Raw genomic sequence first — 9,221 nt, forward strand, 5'->3', positions numbered from 1 at the left:
ATTAGTAGATGTCCTGTCTCTTTCTACCCCAGTGATCTCTCTTCTCCACAGTTGCCTTGTATATGTATTGCAGGTGTTCTCTAGTGTCAGAGGATCTTATTGATAGAGTTAAGGCATTTCTCTGGATCCGTCCAGGCGGTCCGAGTTTCTCCCAGGCTACAATGAACTCTTCCCCACTCCACCTTGTTGTGAGTGAAGGGAACTTATCTGTAGTGCAGTAATCTTAGCTTCTTCTAGAGCATCAGCGAACGGGTCGAGGATACTAGTGCGTATTCAGCTTCCCCCTGTCCCCTAAGTGCATTGCAAGGGCATCTCATTTCCACAGTAAAGACTCATGTACTTTAAGATTGCTTACAGCCTTTCACTGTTATGCTGTCCATAATCCTAGCCATGCTGAATGTCGGTCAGAATGAAACTTCAAATAAATCAGGGCTCGAGAAAATTATTATATGGAGCCTGCTTTTGATCCCTTCACCTTTTTTCGAGAAGGTGAAAACCATATTCGAGAATAAAAATTCTATATAAAATCAAACTTTTCAACCAAAAATCGACAACACCTCAAATTTTATTTGCAAAACTTTGAGACGGCCATATTTTAATGTGAGTAGGTTTTGGCTATAAAGCAATCCTACTTTTTATTTTTGGAGAGACCATCTTAAATTCTTTAACATTTCTTATGCTTTTTAAATATATAATTTTTGAGCATAACAAACATGTATTAAAAAGTGAATGAAAAGTACAAATCATGCCTTGAAGGTTGGAAAAGAGAGTCCCTTTTACAAATTTTAGAGCACCAAGGCTTCACCTTGTTTAATTATTGAAAAGGTGTGCATGTCCATGTGAGTCACATCTATACATGTGCATGGTTTCACGTTTCTAATGGACCAGGGAGGGTGATTAGACCTCTTGAAAAGACCAGGCTTCACAGAGACACACACACACACACACTAAGTTGGGAGAGAGAGGAGGGGCCTCGTCACTATCTTACAAGGGGTAAATGAGGGGGGATCTAAGGCCCAAATTTGGGGGTGCAAAGCGGCTTTGATCTCAGCCATCTTTGGTGAACTAGGTGAACTCAAGGCAAAAATAGCGCCGGAGTACAGCCTTTTCGTCTCGTGGGGTGTGGATCGAACTCGAGACCTCTTGGTTACCACACGAATGCCTACCACCATGCTAGCGCGTGTCGCTGCCCATGTTGGCATAACACATGATTACACCCTAGTTTACCTACCCTTAGTTCACCCCCAATTCACCCACCCCTACTTCACCCTAGTTCACCCTTAGTTCACTGCATGATCCGACGGGGCTGAGATTAAAACCGCCTCGCCGTCCCCCCCTCTCCCACAAATTTGGGCCTTAGATCCCTCTGAGCCATATGACCATGCCATATAGTGACGAAGGTGATCTCTCTAAAAAAGCCTCTCTCTCTCTCTCTCTCTCTCTCTCTCACACACACACACACACACACACACACACACACACACACACATACCCACAACACGCACAGTCCAATCTCCTAGCTGAGAAGGCTAGGCTAGGCTATTTGCATGGGAATAGGACACTAAATTGCCAAGACATGTGCATACGCTCATAGGATCACGATCACTAAAACCACGAGGAGCAGGAAACGGAAAAGTACACAAAAGGAAGGCGATGGCAATGGCAGGGGATGGGGATACGTCAGAATTTGCATGGGCCCTCCGTTCCTACCTCAAAGACGGCACTTAGCATCACTTTAAAATACAAAGTTCACTGGGTCTCTTTATCATGAGATGCAAAGTTATTGGAAAGTCTACCTCACTAACGTGGATGCAATCCCGTGTTCGGGAAAAATCATTTCCCCAAACATACAAAATTTGTTTCTTTGAATTTGCCAAGAGGAAATTTTAGAAACTTAGGCTTATTTCGCGGGTTTTTACACTAGTTTTCTCTATTTTGGAGCGGAATTTCTCCCTTTCCCCTTGCCCTTAACCGGCATTTTTGAAATTGAAAACGGCATGATATTAAGCCGAGACACATTTTTTCCGAACACTGATGCAATCTCCTTACCTTTTATTGTGTAGAAAGGTTCATTGGCTATTGGAAGAGTCTAATAACGCTACTTGGTGGAAGCCTATTGGTGAGATTAAAGTGTGACTTGTTTATGCCAAACAAGGGAAAAAAAAGTAAGAAGCTCTCCAGCTCACATTGTGACTTACGTCAACATCATGAGCTTCTGTGAGGGAGGCACCGCAGACCTAGCTGGTTGCATTTTTTTTTTGCGTTTGCAAATGTTTGTGAGGTTAATGAGGGGTAATTTAAGAATTTTGGAAAATTAAAGGGAATTTGGGAATTGAAGGCCAAATATGAGGAGTATGTATATGAGTCCAAAATAAGTGACGAAGGGATTCTTGATGCAAATACACAACGAATGGAAGGAGGTTTATGGCATGCTTACTTTTTGGGGATTCTTGAAATTTGAGGGGTGTCTTCAGAAGTTTCGTAAATTATAGGGATATTTTGGTAATTTTCGCTGACTATGACCCGTATTAGGATGCATATCAAATCCACTCAACTATTTCAACATGTTTGAAAACTATGTTACTTATTAGGCATGCAAGACATGATATTATGAGGTGATGTGAAGGTACTTAAACAAACAAAGCACATTGACAAAATGGACCCACCAGGTTGAACAAATGAGAGCCTCCTAAATGAAAGCACTCTTTTCAAAGAAAATTTTATTCAATCAATTATTCACATTTAAAAAAAAGTTTTCTCTACCACTCCCCTATGGCCTTCTTGGCCAATTATATGATGCCAGACATGAGTTTTATTTGAAATAAGTCCACAATCAAAGTTAATTTGATTGTGACCATTGGATGGTGATAGATTTGCACGTTTTCTCAACCACCCTCCTATGGCCTCCTTGGCCAAAAAAGCCTCTCTCTCTCTCTCTCTCTCTCACACACACACACACACACACACACACACACACACACACACACACAAAAACAAATACCCACAACAGACACAGTCCAAGTTCCTAGCTGAGAAGGCTAGGCTAAGCTATTTGCATGAAACGATCAAGGTAGAGGAATAGGACACTAAATTGCCAATACATGTGCATACACTCACAGGATCACGATCACTAAAGCCAAGAAGAACAAGAAACAAAAAAGTAGACAAAAGGAAGGTGATGGCAATGGCAGGGGATGGGGAATCAGGATACGTCAATATTTGCATGGGCCCTCCGTCCCTCAAAGGCTACCTGAAAGACGGCACTTAGAATCACTTTAATACAAAGTCCACTACATCCATCTCTTTCTCATGAGATTCAAAGTCAATGGAAAGTCTACCTCACTAACGTGGATGCAATTTCCTTACCTTTGATTGTATAGAAAGGTTCTTCGGCTATTGGAAGGAGCCTAATAGGGCCACTTGGTGAAAGCCTATTGGTGAGATTAAAGTGAACTATATGCCAAACAAGGGAAAAAAAGTAAGAAGTTCTCCAATCAAGAAGTTTTGGACAGATTCTCACAATAATTCTGACATTGTGACTTACCTCAACATCATGAGCTTCTGTGAGGGAGGCACCGCGTACCTAGCTAGGTATGTGGTGCCTCTTGAGTAGAAGCTCATGATGTTATGAATTGTATGAAAAACACTGAAAAAGACTCCATTTTCCTACATGAGAGAATTTCTAAATCTTCTTGTTAGTGTAAACAATCAAACAACCAAAGGTAAATAATTCAAAAATCTCTTGAAAGAATGTTTGGGCCTGCTTTCAACAAATGGCTAGGCAAGGGATGTTACCAAAATATGCTTTGCAAGATATACCAAACTTGAATGCGGAAAAAGCACTTCACTATTATCAACATAGATGAAGTAAAGGCCTCTCCCCTACTGAAATGAACTATATGTAGCAAGGAAGCTTTGAGTCAAGCTTAATGTAGAATTTTGCAAGTTTTTTTTGGCTAGTTAGGGTTGTTGCAACATGTTCTCACAAGAGCAAAAAAATTGTTGATGAGCCTCTTGTCACCATTGGTGTCCTTTGCAATGTGTTTATTGCAAGATATGCCCAACATGGCTGTGGTACGGAAGCTCTTGGTTGCTTCTAGCAAATGCTAAGTGCAAGCATTTCTTCATACATATGAGCTCTCTTGTAACACTTTCATGTAATGTATCTTTGTTGAATTGGTTGACCTTAATATCTCATCAATTTGATGCAATAGAATAGATTCTAACCATCTAACTAAAGATTAGGATTTAAAAAAAAAACATATATACTTTTCACCTTCATCTGTCTTTTGACTTTCACCCTTCATCTGGCTTTTGACTTTCCACCTTCATTTGTCTTTTCATTCCCTAAGCTCACCCTTCACTTATGCACTTATTATGTTTTGAAAGAATTTTAATTTTTGTGAGATTGGGGAGACCTAATGAGAACAATACATCAGGGGGTGAGTGTGTGTGCGAGCAGTGAGCAACATGAGTGAGAGTGAGTGAGAGAGAGAGAGAGGGAGAGAGAGAGAGAGAGAGAGAGTGTGTGTGTGTCACCGCGTGTAATGATCAGTATTGTATTGCCAATCAATGAGTGTTGCTTGCTACCTTCACTCAAGGTTTGAGTGAGAAGTCAAGGCCTCAAGAGGAGAATGCAGACAAGGCATACAACTATGTGACGCGCTTGCTACTAGCATCATTATAATGAGAGGTCAGCTTCGTGACGTGCTATGATCATGGGCGACACAAGGAATGTATGATTGTAGATCAGTCATATTACCATTAGGAAACATCATGCCTTGTTCTACTCTCACGGTGAGCCCACATATGGTACTTAGCACCAACTTTGTGTCACCTTGAAGATGCCTTGTAAATATTTATCGGCGAGAGACCCCAGGTCCCCACGAGTGCACCCGATCATAGAAGTACTTGGAGTCTTTGAGGATTTCCTTCTTGGTCCTGTACAAGGTCACTTGCTCCAATGATATCTTCAAATCCTGCACATGAAGAGAGGACAGAAGGGTTTTCAGACTTGGAGTCTGGTAAGATACTTCAAACATTTTACAATTCCTCTGGTGCCAGATAAGCCATAAAATTCTGCTCTAGATTTGTTCCAAAAGATAGAAAGAAATCTTGCATTATCTCCTAGAAGAAGCTGAAGCCAAGAGGGGGAAAAGCCGAGGGTCCGAAACAAGGGGGACAGAATCAGGTTGTTTTTGGGACAAGCTAAAAACAAGTGACAGATATCCTCGACCACTGCATTGCATCTGCAGCATATGCATGATCCAATACGGGCATGGAGAGCTTTTTTGCCAGTCCACAATGCCTTATGCAGTATTAGCCAAAGCAACACTGACTTTTAGGGTTCAATAAATGCAGACCAGATGTTTGAGAATTTAAACTCCCATTGTTTCCTTGAGTAGTTGACCCTCCATCTTTTGTTGAGAATAGCGGGAATGAAGGAGGACATCGGACCGATTTTCAGCACATGGTTGTGGAGTTTGACTCTACCAGACCATGAGAAGGCTCGGAGGTCCAAGGGAGGAGGGTTGTGAAGGGTCCATATGAGATCTGGAGGGAAGGTTCTAATCCTGGATCTTATGAGCTGAAGATCCCTCGGTTGGACCCTAAATTTGAGGGATAGCTCAATGTCAGACACCCAATCCTGAGTGACAGGGTCCCAGAGTTGGAACCAGCATTTGAGGCCTTTTTTATGGAGGATGATGCCCTCATATAAAAGGGAGGAGTGACAGGAGGAACATCAAAGAAAGGCCACCAGATGGAGTCATTAGGGGGCATAGAGTACTTAAATTTGGAAAGGGTGTTCAATTGGAGGTTTCCTCTGTGTCTATTTCAAGCCTGAAAGATGGACCTTAATAGGTCACAACCCACTACAGAAGATGATCCCATTTATATTTGTGGAAAGGTTTTTTTATAGTTGGTATACTATCTCTTGATACAATTGTGTTGCCAGAAGTGATGACTTGTCATACACACCTACTATAAACCTTGCTGAAACAAAGCACGTGAGTTGGCTTGCTGGCAAGGGAAACAAAGAAATGCTGAGGTTGTACGATGCATGCATATCAGAGCTATCGAACAATCTACTTCAAAGTGATCTTCTCGTACGACAATCCTCCAATTTAACATACTCGCTTTGATAAATTAATGCTCATTTTATTTAATTTCTTTTTAGTAGCCCTCTTTTTAGATATTTTTAAGAGGCTACACTCAAGCAATTTTGCAACAAGCAAGAATAACATTGGACACTTTCTAAATATATATTTTTCTCCTACTTTTGTAAAATCAATTATCTCTAATGTCATGGTTTATACTTACAATGATTGTAGCACTCTAACAAGCAATAGATTCACTATTTTAAACAATACTACTTCAATGCAAATGTTTTGGTTTAGGTAGCACAAGTGAAAATTCACTGATCTAGGCGGCACGTCTCATTGATGACGATTCACCAATTTAGGCAAAATTGACTCAAAATCATGCTGTAGGGGTTGGCCACTACTATGCTAAGTGTGATTTTGTTACGCGAGTATATAATGGAAGAGATTTGAATGTGAATTTGGATTTGGACAAGGCTTGAATTTTAATTTGTTCTATGATGATTTTCTATCGTGACAATGTTTATCAAATTGGATTTGAAATTTATGAAAATTGATTTATTGAATGATGAGTGTGACCTTGATACATCAGGATATGACATATACTGCTTATTCTAGTGGTAAGGGACAATAGAATATGTAGTATGTGAATGACAACAAGCCTAAGAAAACTCAAGTATTTAAGTCCTTGAATTTTTCTTTCAATATATGATACTTCTGACACAAAAGGTTAATCATTGTTTTTGACAAGTATGGTCTGAATATTCTTATCTTAGCAACCAAGGACAATTACTTTGTAGTGAAGTGATATGCAATGGCATCTATTTATGATGCATTAACAACTAATTATTGCAGATGATAGGTGAAAAAGCACGACCACTTTATAAACAATGAGATATGTTAGCATTTATGCATATTTCCTTATTAACGTGCTCTTTATGAGCAACGATCAGTCATTGTCCAGGTAGCCTGCTTGTAATCACTTTTAAGCATTTATCAATCTATAAATAAATATGTGCAAGAGAAAAATGCTGACTCTTGCACGGGGAGAGATTGCACACCTAGTGTCTATCTCGTTCTTCTCTCCTCTCCTCTCTTTTCTCTGTGTGTGTGTGTGTGTGTGTGTGCGCGTGCGCTAGTGTAGCACTTCGCTCTAGGAGGTGCCCTTGTATGCACTCTTATGTTCTATTTCTCTCTCTCTCTCTCTCTCTCTCTCTCTCTCTCTACATCTCTCAAATTGTGTATCGTATTGACTACATCCTTGTGGGATTAACAATCTATTATTTTATGCAGTGTAGTATGGTGTTCCCCATTTTTTGCACGGCCTTCTATGCTCTTGGCTATTGCAAAGACTTACTGTCTAGAGAAGAATATGTGTGTGCACATTCAAAGTAGAATAATCTAGGAGTGGTAGGATAGTGGGACATGGAAAGAGAAGAATTTTTTTGTAGTTTTTTGAATCCTGCTATTTTTCCATGGTGAGAATAAGTTATCAAGTCACCTTTTCCATGGCTTCATCTTCCCTTGACATGGATACTCCATGCAAGCAACCTCACCCCCAAGGATTAGCCCCCTTGCCATGCAAGCTTTGTATGCTCCTTGAAACCACATATTCATGCACTTTTCACTCGTAGAGAATTCACCATCCCCTTCTTTGGCAAAGTCTCCACCTAGGCATTGATACCAATGTAGGGCCAACGGTGTTTTGGCATGCCACTAACCTCTCAATTGTGCTCTGTTATAGAGTCCTACCTTGCATATATGTCTAGGCATAGCCTTCATAGCCACCATAGTACCCTTTCCCTCACATTTACTCTTGCCACAATCTTGATTATGACCCCTCTATCTATGTGAAGTAGCAGCATACGTATCACCTTGCTCAACAAGCTCCATATATTTCCATGAATATTTTCATTGAGCAGACTAGTGAGGTGGTCCAAGGTGGGCAACAAAAGAGGAAACCTCTAAACACCCCTCAAGGCTCCCGTGCTGCTCAATTGGGATTGGGGCAACCACAAACAAGAGAAACCATAACAAACCCACATCCAACAAGAAGTGAAGGGGCACCAACTACCTATAAAGAGAACTAGGACGTCAAAGAGGAGAATCCCTAAGCAATACAAGCAAGAAGGAAGGGTACCCTAGCACTAATATCAATGCTACAAATACACACACCAAACACCTAGAGAGAGAGAGAGAGAGAGAGAGAGAGAGAGAGAGAGAGAGAATTGTGCAAGAATTAAACTTCAATTGATTGATGCATGTGTATAAACAACTTGATGAGGAGTCAAGAGACACAATTAAGTTTGATGATGTTGCGATCTACACATTATCTTAGGGTTATGGGAGGCCATTTACCATACAACCCTCTTATAATGTTTTCCCAAGCAACAAAACAAACACAAGAGCTCTTGAGTCACATACAAGCAATCACTACAAAAGAATCTCAAAATGAAAATGCATCACTTTAAACCAAACGAGATGAGGTTGCCAAGCATGAATTTGAGAGACTCAAGAGAGATTTGAACCGCCGTTGCGCCCAATTTATTGATTTAATTGATGTGCAAGAGTAGGTTCAACTTTGATTGGAAGTTATGATTCACTCACTCCCTTGCAATGCTACAACTAGCTCATGTGATCACTTTTATACCAATGTTGGACATGTACATGCAAGCTTGGCCAAACATACCTTGCAAGAAAAATATTTTTCACGGTTAAGTCTTGGGAAAAATGACCACCACATGCCTCTTCATGAAAACCTTTTAAAATGGTTGGAATTTCCTCGATCATTGGTACTCTTCTCCGCACTTGATCCTTCCTTCTATGATAGAGGGAGCCTTCTAGGAAGAGATAGAAACTTGTCTTCTTCACATTAGAAAAAATATGGACTCTCCATGGGCCTTGTAAGAATCCCTAATCTTAAGGAAGTATGTTGTGATTAAGGGAGACAAAGGAAATGATGGGGGCTATTTTGGTAGGTCATTTTCTAGCCTTCAAGCCTAGAAAAGCTGGGGTAAGTAGTGACTAGGAGGCTACCTTCTCTCTCTAGCTTTTCAGCATCTCCTAGAGAAAAGGTGGTGTCATAAAGAGGGAGAGGGACCTTGTACAAAAAGAGAACCC

This window comes from Adiantum capillus-veneris, chromosome 14 (assembly GCF_014529385.1).
Source record: "Adiantum capillus-veneris isolate H3 chromosome 14, ASM1452938v2, whole genome shotgun sequence".
Lineage (NCBI taxonomy): Eukaryota > Viridiplantae > Streptophyta > Polypodiopsida > Polypodiales > Pteridaceae > Adiantum > Adiantum capillus-veneris.